The sequence below is a fragment of the Rhinatrema bivittatum genome, chromosome 8, assembly GCF_901001135.1.
Source record: "Rhinatrema bivittatum chromosome 8, aRhiBiv1.1, whole genome shotgun sequence".
NCBI classification, from domain to species: domain Eukaryota; kingdom Metazoa; phylum Chordata; class Amphibia; order Gymnophiona; family Rhinatrematidae; genus Rhinatrema; species Rhinatrema bivittatum.
Window position 1 is genome coordinate 208994553 of NC_042622.1, and position 25848 is coordinate 209020400.

The window sequence follows — 25848 nt, forward strand, 5'->3', positions numbered from 1 at the left end:
AATACTGCTTTTCTGTAGTTCCTCCGACTTAATACCGTGGCGATATTAGGTCGGAGGAACCTAAGAAAAAGAGAACAGAAAAAAAAAAAAGCATCGCTGGCGGTCAGGGTAGGAAAATGGACGCTGGTGAAATTGAGCATCCGTTTTCCTAACCCGCTGGCGGCCACCTCTCCTGAGCGCCCGATGCCGAAGAAGGCACTAGGGCCGCAGAATTCCCCCCAGCGCCTCCTTTCTACCGCGGCGGCCCCTTTAAATATTAAATCGGGCGGGCGCTCGATCACGAACGCCTGTGTCATGCGCACCGATATTGCGTCGGCCTGAAAGGGAATGGGAAACTTTGGAGAGAGAAAGCAAAGTGAAAGAGAGAGGAGAGAATTAGAGAGAGAGAGAGAGAGAGAGGAGAAGAAGAACAGAGTGAAAGAGGGGGGCAGAGTTAGGCATTGTTTTCTTATTCCTGCCGTGCTCTGAGCTGGAAGGGGCCTACCCCAGGCCCTCTGTGACCCATGCTGTGCAGTGAATGCCTTAGGCCTGTACTTCGGTTCTGGAGAAAAATGGTCTCTTAGTAGGGCTAGGGTACGATGTCTTTAATTGAACCGCCATAAAAAAAATTCAAAAAAAGAAGATGTGGTATATGAGCTTTCCAGAACACCCAGGTCCCCCTAAAAAATCTGCAGCTCCAGCTTAGCCTGTATGATCGGGCGGCTCCATGTTGTGAGCGGACAAGCTGAGCCAATCCTGCTTTTAATTGGGGTGTGTGTGTGTGTGTGTGTGTGTGTGTGGGGGGGGGGTTGTTGTTGATACCCTCCCCTTTTAAAGTATTCTGGTACCTGTGATGCTGCTTTCGATTAGAAAGCAGGGACCACAAATTCCACATTGCACCGGGGTGCCAGATCAAAAAAACAGGACCGGATAAAAGTCCCAGCCCCCTCCAGAAACTGGGTAGCTTGGCAGATCTTGTTTCCGCTGGCTCTGAAGTGATCATGAAGGTCAGCGTGAAAAGAAGCAGAAGCCAAAAGCAGTAAGTGTGCTTGGGACTGTCCCTCGCCTAAGGTTTCCAACTCACCCCCAGGTTGACCAAACAGGCTGATCCAGGCCTGGTTTTTTTTTTTTCTTTTTTTGCCCCATTGAATGAGTGGAGTTGTAGATCTGATTACCTACAGGAAATCAATGGGGCAACCAGAACTACAGCTTCAAGCATGAAGCAGGGCAAAAGGAGGCCTGGGGGTCAAAGTGGGGTGAGTTGGCAGCCTACCCTCACCTATGCCCAGAACCTGGCTCACTTGCCCGCTCTTAACTTGAGTGCATATTTACATATTTGATCAGCGATTAGAGAAGTAATCAGTAACTGAGCTGGTAAATGTTATGGAGCTTTCTTTACAACACTGAGGGCACCACTGGAATTCTTGCTCAGGGCCTTGACCTGTTGTTGGTTTACAGATGCAGAGTCGGAAGGATATTACAAGCTTCGTGCCTCTCTGCTCAACAGTGAATCATCTCTGGGTCTGCATCTGGCAGGTGTGCGTGATCTCTTCCTCCCCCTTTCCTCCAGCGCTGGAGTGAGTTAACACAGAGGACGCTTTGTTCTCCCATGGCAAGACCCAGGTACTCCTTCCCTTATTGGATTAACCTTGACAGCTTGGGCTGTCCGGAGACAGAAAGAGATGCAGGAGAAAGAAACCAAGAGAAGGGGAAAAGCTGGGGGGGAGGGGAAGGTAAGACAGAAGAAGAGAGGTGGGGAGAGAGACAAACACAGAAAAGGGAGAGAGGGAGGGAGTACTCTCTACCTTTCCTGCTGATGATTTGGTTTTACGTAAATCGCCAGAAGAAAAGGCAACGCAGATTCAGATTCAAGAAGCTTTGTTGGTAGGGAAGGCCTGGTGCTGGCTCAGTACTGGGCACTTGGGTCTACCACTCCCTGGGTCAGCCGGGGTTAGGGATGCTTCAGAGGCAGCGCTCACAGCTCTCAGAAGTGGGAGGGAGTGAAACGCAGTGGCAGAATTTAGGTTGTAGTGTCCTGGAAGGAGCCCTGGTGTTTGGCCTCTGGTCAAGGAGGTTTGCTATGACGATCGGGGTAAGAGAATATGGGGGGGGGGGAGGGGGGAGTATAAAGATACTATAAGATAGGTAAAAATCCCCCAGGTGGTTGCGAATAAAGGCTCATGACAGCAGTTCCCGGCCCTGGTTCAGACTGAGCTAAAGTCCAAAGGGGCAGGAGGAACTTGCCAGCTCAAAGAACGAAGAATCTTTATTGGCCTGATAACGTACACTTTTATTGCAGAGGTAAGGCACAGAGCGGTTAATTCTCAAAGGACTTACCTGCTTTCCCTGCAGGGAAGATTACGTGCCCTTTAGCAGAGCTGCCAAGTTACCCAGCTCCAGGAGGGAGACTTGGTGGGCAGTCCCAGTGCAGTGTGGTACTTGTAGTCCCTGATTCTACCCATTGAAATCAGTGTTGCAGGCCCCATAAGGCGTCAGAACCGCCCTAAAATCTCCCTCCCGGAACTGGGTGCCTTGGCAGCTCTGGAGACACGTTACATGCATGTACTTTTATGCAAGCAGGAGGGAGGCATTCTGGGGCAGAGTCTGGATGGGGTTAGGATTTAAAAGTTTGTGTGCACATTTCTCTCAGCACAGCTCCGTGCACCAAACAGCAAGGGCAACGGCGTGCGGGATGATCTTCAGACGTCTGAACATTTAAGTCCGCTTTCAAAAGTGGGGTGGACCTCGGCACGCAAGAGCCTGCAAATTTTACGGTGCCAAAGGAGCCGGGAAGCCGGATCACGGCACTGGGCCCTTTTTCTCCACCTCAGGAGCTGTAGTCTACTTTTGTGCGGTCAGTGGGCCATGCGGTATTTTGCAAAGGGAAAATGGGGGAGGGGGGGGGAATTGAGTTCACAACCCTGGTCTGCTGATTGAGCGCTAAACCTCGCTGAACTTGCAGTGAAAAATGCACGGAAATGTCCACATTGTTTGGTGATCCGCTCTTAACGTGGTACGGGGAAAGAATGGCGAAGTACAGAGAGGATGATAAGGAGGAGTCTTCCCAGATTCTGTTCCGTACTGTCCCTAGTCAGATCGTGTTTCCCAGCTGCTGACAGGATAAATACTTTGCTGTTTCCCCCGGGGGGTTATACAGAATTTTTCCTGCTCGTTCTTTTATGGGAAGTCTTTGATATTCTTTGTCAGCTTTGGGAAATGCATGTCTCATGCCGTCTTTGTAGTTTGCACAACGTGGGAGAAACATACCTTTCTGTTTCTATTCCTCTAGTGTTGCATTGCCTGTGGCGTCAGTTTCCATGGGTTAGGAACATACAATGGAGGCAGTGCATGCAAACCTCATCTCGTGCGTATTCACTGTCGATATCCTGAAAACCCGGCCTGTTTGTGGCACTCGAGGACTGGAGTTCGCCATCACTGGCCTAGACTTTATTCTCATAGAAGAGAATTGGTTGAATCGGGGCCGGCGCGTCCATCAGGCGAACTTCGGCGGTTCGCCAGGGCGCCGAACCGTAGGGGCCGCCGAAGAGCAGCCACGTGGTGCCGCAAGCGGGGCCTGTCCCGCTCGCGGCAAGGAGAAATAGAGACTGTGTGCTGCTCGCGGCCCTGAGAAGCTCACAGCGCCGAAACAGCTAGGGGGGGGGGGGAAGTGACACACAGTTGGCGCTGAAACAGGTAGCGGCAGCACAAGGGTCGCCTAGGGTGCCCAATACCCTTGCACCGGCCCTGGGTTGAATGATACTAGTCAATAATTTAATAGTAGTTTTACTGGAAAATTGAAATGTGCCACGGGTTTCTTTATTACAAAGAAGGCCTGTAGAGCTATTTTTTTTTACAGCCAACTTGAAGCTCTCAAAGTAAGGCCACAGTATGGACAGTCTAAGCTTTAAGGTGTATTCTTGTTTATTTAGGTAAGAGTTGAATGTGTGCTAGAGGTTTTGGAGGTTGTGTTGTTTGTTTTTTGTTTTTTTTTGGGGGGGGGGGGATATCACAATTGTTGTCTTTTCCAGATTCACCCATGGGAGCCCCATGCTTTGCAGCAGGTCTTCAGCAGATTACAATTTTCTTACAAATCGTCTGGGGTAGAGGATAAAATGAGCGGATGCTCTGCATACTTTGATTTATGAGTCATTTAGTTTCACTCTCGGGGCCAAGAAATCAGTTTAAGAAACTTTATTAGCGTGACGCATAAAGTGATTACAAATAAGAGAAAATATATAATACTAACAGTAAAATAAAATTACAGAGTACAGAAAGGTCAATAACCAGGACAACTCCCAGGCTCTGCTGCTGCTCCATATTTGCCCTGTATATTTGTCTTGATTAGACTGTAAGCTCTACAGAGCAGGGAGTGTCTCTTACGTGCTTTTTTTTTTTTTTTACAGCTCAGTGCTGTATCACGTAGCACTATAGAAGTAATCAGTAGTAATAGTAGTAGTAGTAATATTTTGCTGCTGGTTCTTCTGTTTTCTTGCGCGTTCCTTTGTGGGAAGTGTTTTATTTGCTCTGTCACTTCTGGAAAACGTGCATCTCTGATATCTTTGTATTTTGCACAGTACAAGCAAATGCAGTTTTGCCTCCATTTCTCCACTGTTGCACTGCATGCAGTCTGCCTTCTTGCAGTTTCCAGTTCAGCTTTTATCTGCATGATTCTGTTTCTGATTTGTGTCCCATGTTTTGCACTTGGTGAGGGTATGTCTGCATTCTGTTTGTGTGACTGAGGTGAGGGATTCTTCTAGTGTGCAGGCCTGTGTCAGGATCTGAAGCAATCCAGCTTGTTTTGTTTTCCCAATAGGAGGTGTATTGATGTTCTAGGGCCTGGTGTAATATTTACAGAGCTGCCTTTTTATTGGTAGGGATTTTACTGTTTGAGTCATGGGAATTAATGCCAAAGGAGACAAAATGCTTGGGGTGCTAAACTCAACACAAATGACCCCCCTCCCTGGACACGGTGAAGGAGTTTGCTCAGTACTGGGGGTGCTCAAGTGTCCACTGCACCCACAGAGCTGGCATCTATGTTTAGTGCTACTTTGGAAGAGGACACTTCTTCAGCAGCATTGAGAGAAGATCATTGATGTAGATGTGACCTGTTTTTTGTTTTTTTCTTTTGCTGGTGGGGGTTCAAGGGTCATCCAGATTTCTATAATTTAAACCAAGAATTTAAAAGTGTGATCTTTAGTCTCACTAGCGAGAACACTTCATTCCGCTTCTCCCAGTGCCCGACTACACTCTCATGCAATGGTGGTTGCTGGCAAGGACTTTTACTTCGTGTTAAAATAGAAATATACCAAATAATTACATTAAACAATTTCAGTACAGCAACTGCATGAAAATATTTCATTGGTTAGCTACTTCTTAGAATACACTGAACTGCAGGTTAATCAGACAGATCAACCTGTCTGGTTAACCTGCGGTCTCTTGGGAAAGTCTCCCAAGGACCTTTTAGCCATTCAGCCACTTCAAAACCAACTTCCTTCTTCAACCCACCATTAAAAAATGTGGTTCACCAGCTCTTTCCCATAATAGGACCAATCATGGACGATTAGGCAAAGACCTCCCTACGTGAAGTCCAGGTATGTGGACTTCATGTAAACTGGTAAATAGGGAATGGTTATTTATCATTTCAAGTAGTACTATGACTTGGGGACACCCATGAAGATAATAGATAGCACATTTAAAACAAATCTGAAAAAGTATCTTTTTCACACAGCATACAATTAAACTATCAAATTTGTTGCCAGTTGATATGGTGAAAGTAGTTTGCATAGTTGAGTTCAAAAAGGGTTTGGACAAGTTCCTGGAGGAAAAGTCCATAAACTATTATTAGCCAGGAAGACTATCCTTGGTTATGAACAAGAAGGATTGAATCTATTCTTTGGGATTCTGCTGGGTACTTATGACTTGTGAAAGGATGCTGGGCTTGATGGACCTTTCGTCTGACCAAGTATGGCATTTCTTATCTTCTTATGATTCCTATTCAAGCCTGATTCAGAACTTGAATACCTTCAATCCAGAAAACATCTTCTGAGGATCCAATGGCTGCTCTCCCAGGCTCGTGCCCTCCCTAGGGAGACTCACTGCTAACCCATACTCTCCTCCCCACCCAAGGAGGCTCTCTGCTCTCCCAGATTCTCCTCCTCCCCGGGAAGGCTTACTGCTAACCCATACTCTCCTCCCCACCCAGGGAGGCTCTCTGCTCTCCCAGATTCTCCTCCTCCCCAGGAAGGCTTACTGCTAACCCATACTCTCTCCTCTCCATCCAGAGAGACTCTGCTCTTCTAGGTTCTCCTCCTACACAGGGAGACTCGATGCTATCACATTCTTCCCCCCTCGCCACCTAGAGAGATGTTCTACTATCGCATATCCCCACTGAAAGATGGAGACAAGACAAACTGAAAGAGATAAGAAAGGAATGCAGAGAAGGGAGGGAGGTGATGATGGATTTCAAATTGTGAACAACAATATTGATAGTTCAGATTACTTCAGGAATTTCTATGAGAACAATACACTGGAGTAACTGAATGAAATGTAAAGATAAGTGAAGGAAGAGTGAAGCCAGATATAAATAAACTAGGAATATGCCTACAGTCATGCGCTAGAGTTGTTTGGACATGAGGGTACAGTAGGATTCTCCAAGGTGGCAGTAGGATTCTCCAAAGGGGCAGTGCTCACACATCATCGGATGTAGCCCGGCACGTAAAACTTATGGCAAGGTTTTTAGAACTTTGACTGAGCCTCAATGAGCATGCTCACACATGCTGTATACCACATGTCCACATGAGGTCCCCTCAGTCTCTTCTCTTCCACTGAGTCTCTCATCTCACGGTCAGGTGAGCCTTGTTTTTTCTTCAACTTTTTTGGCCTACTTTTGCAAGTGGTCGTTTGCATTTAAAAATTTTGTATTGCCCTGCATGGTCAGCATGGTGCCCCCAGTTCTCCCATTAGTGTTCTAGATGGGTTTTTTTTTTTTACATTTTTGGGTAAATATATTTATGTTGCCAATCCACCAGGGCAGCGGTGTGTTCGGTGCCCGACGACCATTGATGGTTGCTGCTATCGATTTCAATCTCGCATGCCTTTAGTTTCACGATGATATGTCCACTTCAGGTTTCAAACACTGCCCCAGGTGTACGAGGACCATGTGTATCACTGATCCCCATGATAAAAGTGTCCTCTGCCTTGGGGCATCACATGATGTCCTGAGTTGCAGCAAGTGTGTCAGGATGACCCCAAAGGGATGTAAGATCCAGTTTGACAAGATGGAGTGCCTCTTCGGGCCAGAGAAGACTGATCCATCAGCATCGGAGGCACGGCAATGAGGGACCTCGAAGCTGCATCAATGGACATCGAGCCATCAACATCAGTGGGGCCGCCGGTTCCATCGAGGTTGTCGGCCAAGAGGGATGCCATCATCAGGCTCCTCCAGGTCGAGGATGTTGGGTTCATTATTCTCGACCTTGGCACCAGGAAGGACCAATCTGAGCATCGATGGAAGCCAAGGAAGCATTGGCATCAATCCCTGTCAATGCTGAGCACGAGGACACACCAACTTCTGCTGCAATGCCTCTGAATCAACTCCATGGCGAGGAGAGCCAGTCCTCCATCGATGACAGGGTATGCCATGGTCTCCATGCCAGCCACTGATCCTCCTCTCTGTTGCGAAGAGGATCTGGTCACACCTCCTGCATCCCAGCCTGTCTTGGCATCGGCTTTGTTCAAGGAGGAATTGGAGAGGCATGTGACAAGAAAGCAATGTGTGGTCTCTGCATCAGAGCACCAATGGCAACGACACCAGTATCGTTGATCCTTGAGCTGCTGCTGGAATTCATACACGCACTTATCAACGTGTTACCAACCCAGCCGGTGTCGGTTCCAGGGTCAGGCATTGATGCCCTAGGGGGCACTGCCACCACCACCTGCCAATCTGGTGGTTGTCCCCGCTTCCTTGGAGGAGGAATCTACCCTGATATTGGAGACAGCACCAGGGCCCAGGCTAAAATGACCAGTTGATGACAGCGGAGACTAGGGCATCTAAGGCCCCTGGGAAATGACTCCTCCCTGGCTTCTGATGACACTTCGGATGGTCTCCTCTCAGACCCATCTCCTGCAGAGGATCAAAAGAAGTCCCTGCTGGAGGACCTCTCCTTCACAGGCATTGTTCAGGTGATAGCAGAGGTCATCCCATTTCAGTTGATGGCTGATGAGGATACTAGGCACAAAATACTATATATCCTCCAGTTCATGGAGTCACCCAAGGGGATCATGGCAGTTCCAGTACACGAGATCCTTGTGGAGTTGCTGATGAGAATGTGGGAACAACCCCTCACAGTGCCTCCTGTGAATAGGAAGGCATACGCAATTTATATCTTCTAAAATGCTCTCAGATTCGACAAGCGTCAGCTACCCATCAAATCTGCTTTCAAAAAGGCCAAATGTTCTCGGACCCATTCTTCTGTGCCCCCGGGGAAGGATCACAGAGTGTTGTATGCTCGTGGGAGAAAGGTGTTCCAGGGTGCTATGTTTATTGCCTGCATAGTGGCCTACCAGCTCTATATGAACCATATATGTGGGACATCTGGAAGCAAGTGCAGGATGTTTGCTGAGCAACTACCTCAGCAGCAGCAAGACACCCTCCTGTCGCTGGTGCATAAGGATCTGGAGTGCAGGAAACACGGGGTCCTTTCAACCTACGATGTTTTTGAGATGGCATTGAGGGTCTCTGCTGTGGGATTTGGCGCCCACAGGCTCACATGGCTGCAGGCCTCGGATCTCAGACCAAGGTGCAAGAGCAACTTGCTGACATGCCATGTATGGGAAAGAATCTCTTTGGAGATAAAGTGAAGAAAGTGGTGGCCAAAATCCAGGACCACTATGCAAATCTGCAGTAGCTCTCCACTGGCACTCAGGACCCACCCTCCTCAGTCAAGAGGTTGTTGAGATTTGGGCCTAGGAAGTCTGTCTTCTGCCTGAAGAAGCACTACCCTCTGCCTCCTATTTCTCATCAACCACATCAGGGCTCTCGAGGCTGTCCCAGGCAACAGAGGTCCCCAAAACCCCAGTTGGCATCTCAGTCTACTCCAGGGATGGGGTTTTGATTGGATCTCAGGGGACATAGCCAAATCACTCATATCCAGAACGATGTACCTGCCAATCAGAGGAAGGCTTTGGTTCTTTTCAAACCGGTGGCCCAGTATAACCTCAGACCGGTGGGTTTTCTCCATTGTTCATGAGGGGTACAAATTAAATCTATTGGGTACCCTGCCAAATTGACCCCCTGTGCCCATCCCTGGGCCCGGTAGCACATCAGGAAGTATAGTAGTGGAGAGCTCCTCTCTATTAGCAGTCATACTGGTTGAACCCGTTCCACCAAGGCAAAGAGGGTGGGGATTTTACTCACAGCACTTCCTGATGTTAAAGAAAATGGGGACTCCGTCCTATCTGAGACCTGAGGGCCTTAAACAAATTAATCAAAGAAAAATGTTAAAGATGGTTTTCCTGGGCACCTTGATCCTCTTGTTGCAAAAAGAGGACTGGCTATGCTCTCTGGATCTGAAAGGTGCCTGTATTCATATTGAGATCTTCCCAAGTCACCAGAAGTATCTCAGATTTATGGTGGGAAAGCAGCACTTCCAGTACTGCGTTCTGCCATTTAGGCTTGCATCAGTCCCACATGACTTTACATAATGCTTGGCTGTGGTGACAGCACACCTTCGCAGATTGGGAGTTAACGTTTTCCCTTATCTGGATGATTGTCTTGTCAAGAGCACCTCTTGGGGGGGCAGGGGGGGGGGGCGGCGGCAAGTCCCTGTGATCGATCATCCAGGTGCTGGAGACGCTAGGGTTTGTTGTCAACTACCCCAAGTCCCATCTCAGCCCATCACCGCAATTGGACTTCATTGGAGCCCTGCTAGACACAGCTCAGGCCAAGGCCTTCCTACCACAGCAAAGGACCATCAACCTGCTGGCCATCGTGGTGGGAATTCAACAGAGCCAGCAAGTGTCAGCTTGGCACATGTTAAAACATCCAAATCACTCTGTTTCTCTGGGACTCTTTGTCCTGGTGGCAGGAAAATTTAAATCTACATGAGCTCCCCACCCAAATTGTCCTAACCATGGATGCATTCACCCTGGGCTGGGGAGCTCATATAACAGGGCTCAGCACCCAGGGCCTATGGTCTGCCCAGGAACAACTGTACCAAATCAATTTCCTGGAGTTCCAGGTTATTAAGTACGCACTGTGGGCTTTCAAGGATCAGCTGTCCAAGAAAATTGTTCTGATGCAGACTGGCAACCAAGTGGCAATGTGGTATGTCAACAAGCTTATACCCCCTGTGTCAGGAAGCGGTCTTGACAGTCGTGGGTTATTTCCCACAGGATGGTGCTTAGGATCATGTACTTGGCCAGAATGGAGAATGCAATAGCAGACAGTTTCAGACCCCACAATTGGTCACAAATCGGATCTTTCGCCTTTGGATGTGGATCTCTTTGCAGCGCCTTGAAACAGGAAAGTTCCTGAGTTCTGCTCCTTGCACAAGATTTGAAACAGTCAGTCTCAGATGCCTTCGCCCGCCATTGGGGCAAGGGTCTCCTGTTATGCGTATCTTCCAGTTCCACTGGTATAACAGACTCTCTTGAAGCTTTGTGAGGAAGAGGGTCTATAATTCTCATAGCCCCTCATTGGCCGAGACAGATTTGGTTTCATCTCATCAGGGAAATATCCATCCACAAACTGATCAGGCTGGGGACTTCACCAGATCTCATCACCCAGGATCGAGGCAGGTTGTGCCATCCCAAATTCCAGGCCCTGTCGCTCACAGCCTGGATGTTGAGAAGTTGATATTGAAACCACTCAATCTCTCGGAGGATGTGTCTCGGGTCCTACAGACTGGAATGAAGGAGGTTTTCTGTGTGGTGTGAACAAAAGGCCCTAGAACCTTTCTCCTGATCCCCTCAAAAGCTGCTTGATTACCTTCTACACCTATTGGAAGCTGGTTTGAAGACCAACTCCATTAGAGTTCATCTAAGTGTCATTGGCACATATCACTGTGGTGTAGATGGTACGCCCATCTCTGTACAGCCTATAATTATATGTTTCATGTGGGGCTTGTTTTAGTTGAAGCTTCCCCTAAGGCCTCCCACTGTGTCTTGGGATCTCATCGTGGTGTTAACTCAGCTGATGAAAGCTCCCTTTGAATCACTGTGCTCCTGTGACTTGAAGTACTTGACCTGGAAGGTCATATTTTTGGTGGCTGTCACTTCAGCATGCAGGGTCAGTAAGCTCAAGGCCTTAGTGACTTATCCAGCCTGCATTAATTATTTTCATGATAGGATGGTCTTGCACACGCACCCTAAATTCCTGCCTAAGGTGGTGTCGGATTTCCATCTTAACCAGTCCATCATCCTGTCGACATTTTTTCCCAGGCCCCATTTGGACCAAGGCGATCAAGCCCTGCACAGTTCGGACTGCAAAAGAGCCTTAGCCTTCTGTTTGAAGCAGACAGATGTCCATAGAGAGTCCACCCAACTTTTTGTTTCTTTTTGATAGGAATAAGATGGGGATTGCCATTGCCAAACAGACACTCTCAGATTGGCTAGTAGATTGCATCTCCTTCTGTTCTGCCCAGGCATAACTGCATCTTGGGGCTCATGTCAAGGCTCATTCTGTCAGAGCCACTTGGGCGTTGGTGGCCCAATTGCAAGCAGTCCCCATGGAGGAGATCTGCAAGGCTGTGACGTGGAGTTCCATCCACTCATTCACATTGCATTACTGTTTGGATAGGAATGGCCGACGCGACAGCAGGTTTGGTCGATCTATACTTTGGAACTTGTTTGAGGTACAGACCCCAACTCTCTTTGCCTAGATCTCGTTTATGTTCAGGTTGTCATTCCCCCCCCCCCCCCCCAATTACCAACAAAACGGGTTATTTTTGTGCCTGTTGGCACTTGTTTGGTGTTTTGTTGGTCCCCTTTTATGTTGAGGAGCAACTTGTAGCTAGGGATTCATCCAGTGTGAGGGCTACCATCCTGCTTGTCCTCAGAGAAAGCAGAGTTGTTTACCTGTAACAATTTTTTCCTCTGAGGACAGCAGTCCTCACGAAACCCTCCCGCCTCCCCATGGAGTTGGGTTTCCACTAAATGGGTTTTCTCCTTTATTTTATTATTTCATTCTTCAAATTCTGTGATATAAAACTGAGGGGACCCCGCATGAACATCTGGTATATTACATGCGTTAGTTAAAATGCTCAGTGAGGCTCAGTCGAAGTTCTAGAAACTTTGACATAAGTTTTCCATATCGGGGCTCCATCGGATGATGTCACCCATGTGTGAGGACTAACATCCTGCTGTCCTTGGAGAACACCTGTTACAGGTAAGCAACTCTGCGTAGGATTTACAGCAAGCAGATTATATATATAGCTAAATAGTATAGATTTACAATTGAATCAATAAGATAACATCCACAGCCTGAGACAATGATATTACATTTAAAAGCCAGGCAATAATCAATAAAAAGATTTAAATATAAAAGCCAGGTAGAGTAGGTTTATACCTTTGTGGTTTTAATGAAATTGTCAGTTTTCTCTCTTTTTCTGTGAGGCAAACAGAAGCAGATTTAAGTCGCCAAAGGCTAATCTTTACCCAGATGATGCTGGATGATACTTGACAGTGAAACGTAGCTCTCTGTAAACACTCTGTGTGAGTTTCGGTATCGTGTACACAGATTACGTTTCTCTTTCAGCTCTCTTGCTGAATCAGTCCCTTCGGACACGGGGGGGGGGGGGGGGGGGGGGGGGGGGGGGAAAGTCTGCAGAGATTATAACCATTGTTTGCATATTTTAATGGGGCAAAGGGAAAGTTATTTTCAGGTGTGACAGAAAACATTCATCCAGGGGGTTTTCCCTGGAGCTCGCCCCCTCCATCCTTTCGGAGGCTGCTAATCTCACTGTGGTACCTGGCGGCAGATGCGGAGGAACCATCACCCCCTGCCTGGCACGGGCTGCGCTGCTCATTGAATGCTGCAGCCCGGCTGCCGTGGCAGTTTGGAGGGCTGCGCGCACCTTGTAGCGCTATAGAAATGATAGGAGGGAGTAGCCAGGTACAGGAGGGTTATACCTTGTAGAAGGAGTGGGTTGTGTGTGCGCGTGCGCGTGGGGTGCATCTCGGGTCCCACACAAACCAAGCTACAGTTCAGAAATATTTATTTATGTAGTATTTAGGAGGCAAGCAGAAAGCAGAAATTAAAGTGCCAACTTCCCTACAGCATTTCTACATTCCTTTAGTTAACCCTTGCTATAAAGGCTGTTGGGGGTGAAGCTCAAAGACTGAGCTTTATGGGAAGAACAGCTTTTAAGCTCGGGCTTGTCTCTGGGTTTAAAGCTCCTCTTTAAGAACAAACGTTCATGGAACTTTCGGCTCCTTAGCTCCTTGGCAGGATCTTTGCCTCTCACAGTACCTTAGCATTTCTCCCTTATCTGGGCAGCTTATGTTTGCCAATCGGATGGTGGGTGGCTGGCCTGGATGCTTTTAGTGAAGAGAGGCCAGTAGGACCTTTAAACCAGCATTATACGTTTCTTTGATGTCTTTGTTGTAATAGTTTTATATACCACAGAAACCATTGTACTAAGTGGTTTACAAATACACTTACATCACTTAAAACATATCATCAAGTAAAAGCAGCAAAAAAAAACCCCATTAAAACACACCCCGCTTTACAACAAGGTAAATCTAAACATTCTCGTAAGCTTCCTGGAAGGAAAAGGCTTTTAATATCTGCAATGTGCCTTAGTTCAGTTCCACAAGGTGAGACCTCTAACAGAAAAAGCCTGAGACCGTGGGTTGTTCTTTTTCCAGTCGATTTTGTTTCACATATGGAAAAAGTCAAGAAACACTCATTTGTGGAATGTAAAACACGGGATGGTTGATATAAAGTCAAAAGATCTGATGAGTTAAGTGGATCCCAAATTTGCAACAGTCTTGTAAACAGAAACCAGAACTTTGAACTTTACACGCTGCTCCACAGGAAGCCAATATAGGTTTACCAAATATGTTCATTTCGCCAAACCGGGATAATTAAGCAAGCAGCGGCATTCTGAAGTATAACTGTATGGACTACAAACAATACTCTTGGCAAAGCAATTAACAAGGAATTACCATAGTCTATGGCAGACAGGCTGCTCCCCCACTGCCTATAGTGTGATAACAGCAGCCCAACATTAAAATAGGTTTACATTTTGGTGGGATTATTCAGTAGGATGAAGCAGAGTTTCACCTACAACTGGATCAGTCAGATTATAGTCACAGCCTAGCACACTGGGAGAATCCCTGTGACCAGATGAAAGAAGATAGGGAGAAAGTGTGAACCCCTGGTTACAGCACTGGACTTGTGTGTCAGAAGTGCTGAGGAAGCCAATCTAATCTCTCCGGGGCGACCCCTGGGCAATTTTCAAAAGCTATTTACCTGGGTAAAAGTAGACCCAGGGTTCAACAATGCGCATATTTTTACTCAGAGACGGGGTGGTGTTGGGGGGGGGGGGGGGGTGGAATTGGCAGGCTTTGTGGCAGGGTTAGGTCAGGGGAGGCAATAACATGTCTGGTTTTGCATTTTTCAAGACACATTGTGTTGTTTTGAAGGGAAAAGTGCCCCCATAACAGGCAGCTGCGGATCTCTGTGGGTGCCTTTTTCCCCCAGAGTGGCTTTCAAAGGGAAAAGCAGGTGCATGTTGTTTTCCTCTTTGAAAGCTGGCGTGCAGCCTGCGGGCACCTGTGCGGGCAGATTTGAAAGTTGCACCTCGCCCCCCTCCCGGAGATCTCCTTTTGGAGCTCATAGGGTGTAATCCGTATGGGGAACACACCGAGGCGTGCTTGGAAATTCTTGTCAATCAAGCCGGTGGTACACAATATACAGCTGGGACTGTTTCTACATCTTTCTGCCACATTTGCATGGTTAGGTGGGCTCTCTTTGTATACCCCCAAGATTTAAAGACGGGGTTTCTGGCATAAGAGCACTGTGTAGATAGACATGGCTTAATGGGGAAGAGTCCTCATGGTTTTAGCAAAGGGTCACACACATCCGTGCAGATAAACATGTAGATAAAGGTGAGCCAGTTGATACAGTATATTTGGATTTTCAGAAGGCATTTGACAAAGTACCCCATGAAAGGCTCCTCATGAAATTAAAACGTTATGGGATAAGAGGCAGTGTCCTATCATGGATTGTTAACTGTTTTAAAAGACAGGAAACCGGGATCAGTACTAGGACTTGTGTTTAACATATTCATAAATGATCTGGAAAAAAAATGATGAGTGAGGTGATCAAATCTGCAGATGACACAACATTATTAAAAAATGTTAAATAGCGGTGGAACTGCAGAAGGACATTGCAAGATTAGGAGATGGTAGATACATTTGAATGTGGAAAAGTGCAAAGCATTGCACATCAGGAAAAATAATCTCAGCTACATGCATACAATGCTGGGTGCTTTATTGGGAGACGCCATCCAAGAAAATGCCCTTGGAGCCTGCAGCCAATGATGGGGATGGGGGGGGGAGGGGATTGAGGCTGAGGCTACAGCAAATGAAAGGGGTACATTGCTCCCTAAACCCTTCCCTTTTCTCCCCTCCTCGCCCTTCTCCTCTTCTGAAGGGAATAGGAGAGGAGGAGTGAAGTTGAAGTGGACATAGAAAGCAGTCAGATATTTGATCCCTTAAAGGTCTCTTAAATCAGAGCAAAGATGATTCTGATATCAATTCCTGGAAGGAATTTCATCTTTATACAAAAGTTCTTGCTCCTGCATATGTGATCAACCACACACCAGCTGCAAAGACATGGCTGTGTTTTTGGAAGCCTGCAAGTGCTGGTGTCCCACAGCCGGCAGAGAGGGCAATGATTTCAATTCATAGATGCCTGGATGACTGGCACTACTGCCGACGAGCTGATTTCTTATGAGGGTTTTATTTGTAGGCCAGGTAGAACTGTGGCTGCAGTGGTTTATACATGTTTAAATGAATAAATAAGTCTCCCTGCGCCTCAGTATTCAGCCTTGGTTTTGCTACTGACATTGGCTAAATCACTCCGTCACCTAGGGGCTTCAGTTCTAATCTCCAACTACCACTGGGTCTCTGTGGGGAGGAGAAGTTTACAAAAACGCCCACAAAGTCGCAAATTACCCGGTCGCTTTTGTTTATTTATTTATTTTTTTGCCATTTAAAGTTTTATTGATAAACCTCAGACAAATAAACTCCCAGCGCAAACACTGATACAAAAGGCTTCAATCGCATATTAATCTTTATCTGAACTGTAGAGAAAATGTACACCCCCCTCCATCCCCTAAGGATTCCCACTCCAGAAGTAACACCCAGCCCACATTTGCTATACTTTGTAACAATACAGAGAAACAACAAAAGGAAGATCTCAGCAAATACAGAATCTCAGTTCGGAGCCTCAGATCAGGGAAGGATGTTTAAACAGCAACATTCCCACTAATGGGTAGCCAGTCAGCATAGGGCGTGATAACCATCTGCTCCGAATCGCTGTCCATGTGCTCCATATGAAGCACTTGTTGGGGACCTCAGAAGAACGCCATTTACAAGCTATTTCCCCCTTCACCGCAAGCAAGATTTGCATTAAGAGTTGATATTCCAGATCAGAAAGGGACCTGATTCAAAATTCCTAACAAAAAACAGTTTGGGATCCGAAACCACTGCCCGCCCTGTTAAAGACCTGAAAAAAGGAAACTGTTTCCATCCTCCGCTCTTGAACACGTGGACAACCCCGCCATAAATGAAAAAAAAAAAAAGTTCCTCTCCAGCAAGTATCAGAGAAGGCAGGAAATATCTTATGAAGTTTAGCCAGTGTTAAACACCACCTGTATAGGATCTGGTAACTGATTTCCATAATGGAGGAGGAAAGTGAACTTTTTTTCACAGCTATAAAGCACTGATCCCACTCTGCCACTTCCAAAGGACCCCCCCCAGATCTCGTTCCCAGTCCCTAATATGAGCAGGTTTGTTCTTTAAGTCTGCATTCAGAATATGATAAAGTTTAGAAAGAGGCCTGCGAAGAGTATCAGCTTGGTCACAAAATCCCTCAAAGAGGGTCGTGCCCTTTCCCAGGTCCGAAATTATTTCCTACTAGTTCACAAAATGCAGCAATTGAATTAAAGCAAACATATCCCGCCGAGATAAAGAGTAGGTGTCCTAAATCACTTGAATTGAAAGTACCCCTTGACCTCCCCATACTTGTTCTAAACGGGTTAATCCAACTACTGCCCATCTAGAACAAAGAGCAGATTCTAGGCCTGGAGGAAACTCCTCTCGAAACAAAAAGGAAGAACGATAGTAATAATTCCTATCCCCCACTAAAGCTATTCTCCACGTCTTCCAGATATCAAAAGCAATTCTCGAAGATGGAGACAAATCCTCCACATGGGGCACTCTCCCCATCCTTACTCTCATAACAAGGGACATCCTCTCTGCCAAGCTCCCCTCTATGTCTACCCAGGGTGGAACCCTCTTCAGTCTGTGCCAGTCTAAAATGGCACGTAACTGGGATGCCACATAATACCATCTCCCCTCAGCTTATCTAAATAAAGAATTCCCCTTGCCACTCTCGGAGGTCTACATTTCCAAATGAAACTGAATCATTTTTTCTGCCATAGCTGTTAACACTTATCCAGGATTGTAATGGGCAGAGTCTGAAAGAAAAAACTAAATCTAGGAAGAACATTCATTTTCACATAAGAAATCCTGCCCAACCAGGAAAGATCCAGTCTATCCCACTTGTCTAAATCACAGACTATATTCTGGAATGGAGAATCATAATTCAAATGGAAAGGACAATCCCTCTCAGGGCCAATTTTCACCCCCAAATATTTTACCCATTTTTTGGCAATTCTAAAGGGAAATAATTCTCTCAGACATTGAATACCTCAACAGTGGCTGAAATATTCAAGATCTCAGATTTATCCTCATTCACCTTGAACCCAGATACCAAGCTGAAACTGCACATTTCCCCCAATAAAAGACGAAGAGAATCTACGGGTTCTGTTAATGTAAACAAAACATCATCTTATAACTTGAGGCCCTCAATGAGATACCCTTGATCTTATCTTCCCCCTGAATCCTAGCAGCAAATGGTTCTAAAGACAAGGCAAATAAAAGTGGGGATAATGGGATCCTTGTCTAGTTCCCCTTCTAACATCAAAGGTATCAGTATAATCCCCATTAATCTTAATACAGGTCTGGGGATGGAAATATAATTTCTGTACCCAGGTTATAAAATTGGACCTCTAACTGAAATTTCTCTAAAACCTGGACCAAAGTTGACCAATTAACATGGTCGAATGCCTTTTCAGCATCCACCGCTAGCAGCACAGCTGGTTTTTCGTCCACTGCATCAAATTAAGCACCCTCCGCACATTGTCTGAAGCAAGCCTACCTGGGACAAACCCTGACTGATCTGCATGTATCAAAATTGGAGCTACCAAACCTAATCCATTAGCCAGTACTTTTGCCAGAATCTTAAGGTCTATATTTATAAGTGATATTGGGCAATAGGAGCCACACAGTGTGGCATCTCAGCCCACCTTGACCAAAACCATGATGCCTGCTACATTAACATGTGATGAGAAAGTCCCCTCCCTAAGGATAGAATTAAGCATGTCTACTAATGGAGTAAATAAAAAAGGTTGGAAGGTTTTATAAAAGTTTGCTGTAAAACCATCAAGACCAGGCAATTTGCCCGGCTTCATTTCTTTGATAACCTGCACCACCTCCTCCCCCCTGCACCACCTCCCCCCCTGCACCACCTCCTCCCCCCTTAAGTAAGTCTTTGCATTCTGAGGGCAGAGCTGGCAAAACAACATCCCCAAGATAACGTCTGTCTTATCTCCCTCATTAGAGTACAGAGTTGCGTAAAAGCTAGTGAACCCTGAGAGTCATATAGATACTTCCCATCAATGTCCTTAATTTTCATAATATGATTCTGCATAGCCTTTTCCTTCAATCGCTAGGCTAAGAGTCTCCCAGATTTATTCCCAAACTTGAAGAAGGTTTGCTTAGGCAAGTCTAAATGGTGTGCATACAAAGCAAGATCCAGGGCTCTCAAATCTTGCCTCGCCTGTTCTAATTTCCCCCATATGATCGGATCAGGGCATTCAGGGGCCGTCTTGTGCGAAAGTTCCCACTTAGCAATTTTGTGCATAAGGACCAGACAGTCAAATTCTTTTCCCTTCTTGACAAATTAAGCTCTCGATATCAGTTTAGCTCTGACTACTGCCGTCAAACACTCCCATAAGGTGACATGAGAGCAGTCATCTATATCATTCTCCATGAGATATTCCTGGATCTCTTCCTGTAATTGTGCAACATAACCCACATCATCTAGCAGGCTGTTATTCAGCCGCCAGAACTTCTTACTCACTCGAGCTGTAGTTAGGCATAAAGATAACCATAAGGGGGCATGATCCAACCACGTGATATTATCCAACCCTGCCCCTACTATTCCACCAACCAAAGATTTATCAATTAAAAAATCATCCAGTCTAGAATAGGATTGATGGGTTTTAGAGAAAAATGTGTAATTGCGAATAGTTGGATTATTTAAACACCAAATATCTACTAATCCCCTATCCAGCAGTAAATGCTTCAGGGCTTGCCGAGACCCCCTCAAACCCATAGCCACTCTCCTGGAATTATCCAGATAGGGATAATGTGTGAGGTTAAAGTCACCACCAATAACTAAATGGCCTTCAGCCCACCCCTCCATTAGCTTAGAAATTTTAGTCAAGAATGGACCTTGCCCCAAATTTGGTACATAAATGTTCAGCAGGGTAAACAAAGTATCGTATAGAAGCAGCTTAATCGCTATAAATCTTTCTTTGTCATCCCGCAAGGTGGCCTTTACATCAACTTCCAGATTCTTGGAAAACAATATCCCCACCCCGCAATATTTATGTCTCACAGTGGCAGAGGTCAAATATTGCTGAGGGAACTGCCGTGACGAAAGCACTCCTTCGTTACGCCTGTGGAGATGGGTCTCTTGACAAAGTACCATGGAAGCTTGTAACCGAACCATTTCCTGCAGGAATAGGCTCCGCTTTTCTGGGGAAAGCCCCTTTGTGTTAATGGAAACTACCTTTAAAGTACCCATAATAAAAATCTCCAACCCCAGCAAATACCTCGTGGCCCAAAGTGAGACCTCTAGTGACCAGACACAGATCAGTACTAATCTCTGTATTCCTGCTGTCCTAATGAATACAGCCCACCACATTGAATCCTGGATATTTACCCCCTCCCCTCCCCACCCCACCCCCAACCTTTAACTAGCCACCTTCCCTTTAGGTAGCCAAACTACTCCATAAGGAATGACATCAACTATAACTGCCATCATGAGTACATCCCCCAACCCCACAGAAAAGCACTATATACCACATGCTAATGCATAGCATCTCCTTAATTATATAAAAAAAAAATCAGTAGAAGTAAGTTGGCAGCACAGTTATATACCTCTCACTGAGCTACACAAAAAGTCCAAGAAAAACATCGACTCCTTCAAACTTGTATACAACAGACTAAGGAATTGCATCTCCCGGATATGTATATATATAACAAACCACCACTATTGAAAATTACCTGGCAACGCAGAGTGATGTCACCCTTCAGAACATTACAGAAAATCCAATAGAACATAAAATCCTTCAAGCTGGGTCATCTTGAGAAGACAACGTTGCAGAGGAAGATCCAGTCGACTGCCTCTTCAGCCGTCTGCCGCTAGTCGTTACCCTCTGCCATCGCAATAGTGTGGAACCTCCACGCAGTTGCTTTGCCTCACGTGGGGCCTGGTCTCCTCACGCCTCCATCACTCCGGCAGCTTTCAGAATTTCTGACGCTTCCGCTACCGTGCGTACCTTAGACGTGACCCCCTCAATAGTAAAGCTGAGTGCAAAGGGAAACAGCCAGTGATATTGCAGGTCACGTGAGCGGAGCTCCGAAATGATAGATTTAAAAGCTCTCCTCTTGGAGATAGTAACAGAAGACAAGTCCTGAAATATCTCAATCTGGTGACCATGCCAGGGGAGGGCCCTTTGCTTTCTGGCCAGGAGAAACATGTTTTCTTTTACTGGAAACTCGTGGAAACAAGCAATGATGCCCCTAGATAACGAACCAGGAGGCACCCCAAATCCTCGCGGGCTCTCTCCAACTGCACTTTCAGATTCACAGACACTTTCCTCAACTCTGAAACTGTTCACATACTCAGGGCATTCAGGAACTCCCCGGAAGCGGAGGTTTGCCCTTCTCATGCAATTCTCCAAGCCTTCTAGGCGATCTTGGAGATCCTCCTGCACAGCTTGAAATTTATTGTTCATTTCCCTGATCTGCATTAATTCTGAGCATGATCATCTAGCCGGGATTCAGCCTCCTCCCTGTGGTGTCCAATTTCCAGTAAATCATTTTTAAGTTAAGAACATAAGAAATTGCCATGCTGGGTCAGACCATGGGTCCATCGAGCCCAGCATCCTGTTTCCAACAGAGGCCAAACCAGGCCACAAGAACCTGGCAATTATCCAAACACTAAGAAGATCCCATGCTACAGATGCAATTAATAGCAGTGGCTATTCCCTAAGTAAACTTGATTAATAGCCGTTAATGGATTTCTCCTCCAAGAACTTATCCAAACCTTTTTTGAACCCAGCTACACTAACTGCACTAACCACATCCTCTGGCAACAAATTCCAGAGCTTTATTGTGCGTTGAGTGAAAAAGAATTTTCTCCGATTAGTCTTAAATGTGCTACTTGCTAACTTCATGGAATGCCTCCTAGTCCTTCTATTATTCAAAAGTGTAAATAACCGAGTCACATCTACTCGTTCAAGACCTCTCATGATCTTAAAGACCTCTATCATATCCCCCCTCAGCCGTCTCTTCTCCAAGCTGAACAGTCCTAACCTCTTCAGCCTTTCCTCATAGGGGAGCTGTTTCATCCCCTTTATCATTTTGGTTGCCCTTCTCTGTACCTTCTCCATCACAACTATATCTTTTTTGAGATGTGACGACCAGAATTGTACACAGTATTCAAGGTGCGGTCTCACCATGGAGCGATACAGAGGCATTATGACATGTTCCGTTTTATTAACCATTCCCTTCCTAATAATTCCTAACATTGTTTGCTTTTTTGACTGCTGCAGCACACTGAGCTGACGATTTTAAAGTATTATCCACTATGATGCCTAGATCTTTTTCCTGGGTGGTAACTCCTAATATGGAACCTAACATCGTGTAACTACAACAAGGGTTATTTTTCCCTATATGCAATACCTTGCACTTGTCCACATTAAATTTCATCTGCCATTTGGATGCCCAATCTTCAAGTCTTGTGCACAATTTCCTTCTTAATCGAGATCATATCCCCCCACAAGTCCTGGAACCATTACTTAAATTCGAATCATGAGGGGGGTCTCTCCCAGGGCCTCCGGAGCTGCTCCATCTCCCAAGCTTACCTTCGGATTGACAGGAAGTGCCGCATGGTCTAGGCCCTCCGACCCATGCGCTGCCATACCGGGATAGGAAAACTGTGTTAAATCGGGTTTTTTCCTCAGCAAAGACATCGGTATCGTGCAGCGAGTCTTTTCTTGCAGGAACCGCCTGAAAGATGCGTTGCCAAGCACTGATGAACAGGGATACAAGAGATCTGGGTCAGGAGCTGCCTCGTCAAGCAGCCATTTCTCGAAGTGACATCACTTCTTCTCTCTACCCGGGCACCTTTAGTGCCTGTAATTTATGCAAATTTTCAAAGGGAAACTACCCACGTTTTTATCTTAGAAAACGAATGAATGCAAAGTACGTGCCTAAAACGAATCAGAGTACTTTGTACCTGCTATTTGTGTAGGTGGCAAGGAGGGGGGAAGGGAATGGGGCAAATTAGCATGAGAACATTTGGAAATGGAATGCGCAGGTGCTGTTTTACTCACCTCATCGAAACATGTCCACAGGAACGCCTCTTTTTCCCACGGCTAAAAGTGTGAGCACTGTGTGGTCCACACATACTTTCAGTGGTACTGGAGGAAAGCAGCTTTCAGTCTCAGGCCCTTTTTGAAAACTGACCTCCCCATAACCCTGCTGAATGTATAATATCTCCCTGTTCTCCTCTTTGTATGACCTTGAGCATTTAACTACATCTGGCTTTCTTGGCAAGCAAATTAAAGAAAAATAATAATAAAAAAAAGATTACAGCTATAACCTGATGCAGCTGGCTTGTACCCAAACAAGCTATAAATCTTCTTCTGTTAAACTAGTTTTACAAAAGATCTTACAAGGAAGTAGTTACTACTACTGCTAACATTTGCTGTCAGTATTTGGGATCAGAGACAGAAGTACCAGAGTATGATAGAGGAGATCAGGGAGACATTGGGTACGAGAGAGGAGATTAGGGAGGCTCTTGGATATGAGAGATAGGATCAGGAAGACACTTCAGGTGTGGGATGAGATCAGAGAATCACTTGGGGGTGAGAGAGAGATACTCAAGTGTGAAAAAGGAGATCAGAGAAACACATAAGTGTGTGAGAGAGGGGATCAGAGAGACATGGGTGTGAAAGTAGAGATCAGAGAGACATTTGAATGTGAGAGAGAAGACCAGGGTGACACTCAGGCACGAGCGAGAGGATTAAAGAGACACATGGGTGTGAGAGTGGAGATCAGAGAGACACTCAAGTGTGAGCAAAGAGACCAGAGAGATACTTGGATGTGAGAGAGGAGACTAGGGAGACACTTGGGTGTGAGAGAGGAGATCAGGGAGACACTTGAGAGTGTGAGAGATCTGGGAGATGGTTGTGTGAAATTAGGGAAGCTCTTGGTTGTGAGAGAGAGGATCAGGGAGACACTTGGTTGTGAGAAAGGAGTTCAGCGAGACAATTGGGTGTGAGAGAGGGAATGAAAAAAGACACATTGGTGTAAGAGAGAAATCAGGGTGTCACTGGGGTGTGAGAGAGGAATATCAGAGACAGAAGCATAGGTATGAGAGAGAAAATCAGGGTCAGAAGTACTGTTGTGAGAGAGGGGATCAAATACAAAAAAGGGGTCCAGGGATCAGACACTGGGTTTTAGAGAGGGGGTTCAGGGTCATGCACAGGTGTGAGAGAAGAGGATCAAGGAGAGAAGCAGAAGTGTGAGAGAGGGAAGAGGCACAGACACTCAGATGTGAGAGAGGGGATCGGAGTCAGAGCCATGGCTGTGAGTGAGAAGAACGGGGTCAGACACACGGGTGTGAGAGAGGGGTTCATGGACAGACGCATGAGTGTGTCAGAGGAGATCAAGGACAGACGCAGGGCTCTGAACAGGGTGTACTGTCAGTATTTTCCTTTCCATTTTGAAGGCTGTTTGTTGACGCTCTGAGCATCCGTTTGTAAAACTTGTTGAACTGGCTGCAGCCAGACCTGCGCTCGGGAGCTGTGTCCCAGATCAGGATGTTCCTGTTGCTGGGATGGGCTCTGCTTACTCTCGACCAAATCGTTTATTACTGAAAGGGCTGGCGTCTGTTTGCGTGCCAACTCCCAGGACTGGGGGATGAAAAGTCCTTGTAATTGCCTGAGACACAGAGCCATGCACACACTTCTGAGGAGCAAGCAAATGTGACAGACACACACAGAAAACCCTCCAGAATTCATCTTCGCTATTCTCCCCCCTTCTCTGTCAGCGGCCCTCCCTCCTTCCTGCCTGCATTGGTCCCCGGGGATCCATGCCCTTGCTGCCACGGGGGCTGACTCTGGCACATGACATCTGGGCTTCCCCCTGCCCAGTCCTTGGACAATGCGGACCGAGGTGATTTATATCCGCACCAGGCGCGCCGACTCAGCTCCCAGGGAGCTCAGGAAGTGGCTGTCCCCCCATGGCATTGTGCCTCCTTCTCCTTGCAGCAGCCAGGGAGACCTGTGTGTGAAACTGGCACGGCTCCTCGTGAAAGAGAGGTAGAGAAAGAAGGGGTAAGAAAAGAACACCAGGCATGATGGCACCCTGATGGGAGCCAGATGGAAAGGAGTAAAGAGCGGGGGCTGTGCCTGATGGCTCCCTGCGGGGACGTGAGTGGGACGGATGAAGGCAGCGCACGATGGCCCCCTGATAAGAGACAGAATAAGGAGAGAGGCAATGTAGGATCACTGCCTCGTAAAAGTCACATGGGAAGGAGAGGCTGACAGATGATTGATGAGATTCGAATGGGGAGGAGGGTAGAGAGAGGCCATGTGGGACAGCACATACAGTATGTAAGGCAGATACTGAGAGTTACAGAATACCTTTACTGCAATAACATGTGAACCCAGGACAGAGACTGGAGCAGGGAAGGGCAGTGAGTCTCCAGAACTAAGGAGTGGTCGCCTCCATTCAGCCAGCAGTGCCAGGTGATCCGGAGGGATTCTCTCGGGATTACCCAGTCCATGGTACTGGTGAGGACAGGTCTATTTCCTTACTGGTGTGGCACCTTTGAAGGTGCAGCAGAAGCCTGAGCAGACGATGAGGCTGGGCTGGCTGGCTGGGCCCTGTGGTGGTGCTCTGCTGCCAAGCTGCATGTTTCCATAAGGCAGCTACATCCTCTGAGTCCATTGATGCTTCCTCACTCCAGACCGATAGGGGCTCAGAGGTAAGAGTATCAAAAAAATCAGTAAAAAGCCGATAGTGTCCAGGAACACATTGCACCACCGAAATGGCTTGAGATGAGAAGTCCTGGTAATGCCTCCTCCAGGCGGTCAGAGAATGAAAGTATGAAAAAAGGGCTTAATTATAAAAAAAAAAAAACCTTCCAGATCCCGGCAGGGGCGACTTCTCTCAGCCCCAGTCCTTCCCTCCTTCCTTCCTTCTTTCTACGCC

At 46.6% G+C, this 25848-nt stretch overlaps 1 protein-coding gene across 3 annotated transcripts in view; it reads left to right on the forward strand.

The window, feature by feature from the left end:
* The window catches only part of LOC115097228 (claudin-3-like), an 87729-nt gene that overhangs the window by 22790 nt on the left and 39091 nt on the right, over positions 1 to 25848 (forward strand). For 2 of the 3 annotated variants that reach the window (XM_029612853.1, XM_029612854.1), the window contains exon 2: positions 1438 to 1602. The exons of the other annotated variant lie outside the window; for it this stretch is intronic. The gene's annotated coding sequence lies outside the window, so the exon portion shown is untranslated. The remainder of the gene's footprint in view (positions 1 to 1437; positions 1603 to 25848) is intronic. 3 annotated transcript variants of the gene reach the window in all.